We start from the raw sequence: 1,676 nt of genomic DNA, 5'->3' as shown, positions 1-1,676 counted from the left end.
GGCCGCCTCTCCCCCCCCCCTCCCCCCCCCCCCGACCCGCTCTTTTGTTTCCCCCGTCTTCCATACGGCATTTGTACCCAAAAAGCAGCAAATGCTAAGGTTTTCTTCGCAAGCTTGCAGTCGCTCCATTTCCAGATTTGATGTCTCGCCAGTAGCTATGGCTGAACAAGGGGAGTTGCTCCATTTTCAAGTCTCTTTCTGACATACCTGGTAATTAAAAGGAGTCTTTCCCTCAAACACCGCTTGGTTTGCTGGTAGATGCTGTGACGGTTTCTGAAGCTGTAAGTGAAATGGCTGAAGAGAAAGGTGTAGTTACTAGGTATCCGCACCAGTTTCAAAGAGATGGGTCGGTAACAACCATCTCATTTTCCATAACTTGCAGAACAGCGTTTTTGGAAACCTCGGATCCTTTCCAATAGTAAAAGATGACAAAAATTAATTACAATAAGGTGACATTTTTATTATTTATACAATAAAGAGACTTTTTAATGTTATTCAAAACACTTTTTTAAATACTGAAAAAGTTGGGTACACCAAAGCCGAAAAATGGCTCTGCTATACACTGCACAGCATTGTTTTAGTCCCTGTATTTGTTTTATGTACAGAAGCATCTGCAAAATGCATTCTAAACACAATATGCACCTTACGGATAAGTGTCATACATGAAATAAAACTGGAAGGATACAACCTGCATGTGCAAATGAACTAACAATATAATTGATTGCACTGAATCAATAGATTTAAAATAGAATTTTGAAGTACCTTTTCGCACAGAAAATGAAGCAGCTTTCAAGTTCAGTAAGTCTTTATACTGCAAAAAACATTAAGTACATTCACAATCTATGTTAATAAAGTAGTAAATATTTCTTCATTCAGCTTTATTTACATTGATACTGTAATTAAACTGAAAAGTACAGTTAGTCATTTGTAATATAGCAATCTTTTAACGAATTTTGAAGTACCTTTTCGCACAGAAAATGAAGCAGCTTTCAAGTTCAGTAAGTCTTTATACTGCAAAAAACATTAAGTACATTCACAATCTATGTTAATAAAGTAGTAAATATTTCTTCATTCAGCTTTATTTACATTGATACTGTAATTAAACTGAAAAGTACAGTTAGTCATTTGTAATATAGCAATCTTTTAAAACATACAAAAATGACCATTTTCTGTATATAATTTAAGCTCAAAATCACAATTATCTCAAAATATTAATTACAATACAGCCATCTCCATCATAATTAAACATGTCTTTTATAAAATGGTAAAATTTTTAATAAAGTAAGCTGTTGGTTCTGAACGGGATACAGTACTCACAAGTAGAAAACCGAACTGATGAGAGCGTTTGTTCTGCCCGGGGGGTCGGGGCAAAGCCACGCGTGCCAGCAAAGAGACAGAGAAGGCCCCAATTGACAGAGATGAAGCCTCTTGTGCTGCAGGGCTGTGGCTGGGTCGGTGGTGCTGCAGAAAAGGCCTTACAAGGGCCGTGGAAATTCTTATGCAATGCAGTGATGTCATTCACTTCCAGAATATTTGCTGGAATTGTCCAGGAAGAGGATGGGCAAAAGGCTTGCTTTTTTTTTTTTTTTTTTTTAAAAGAGAAACTATTTAAACTCTATGATTCGCAAATACTCTCTTTTCAAATTTGCTTTTCCATGAAAGTTGACGTTAGCCGC

This window comes from Aptenodytes forsteri, unplaced genomic scaffold (assembly GCF_000699145.1).
Source record: "Aptenodytes forsteri isolate BGI_AS27 unplaced genomic scaffold, ASM69914v1 Scaffold290, whole genome shotgun sequence".
NCBI classification, from domain to species: Eukaryota; Metazoa; Chordata; class Aves; order Sphenisciformes; family Spheniscidae; genus Aptenodytes; species Aptenodytes forsteri.
This window is presented reverse-complemented; position numbering follows the sequence as displayed.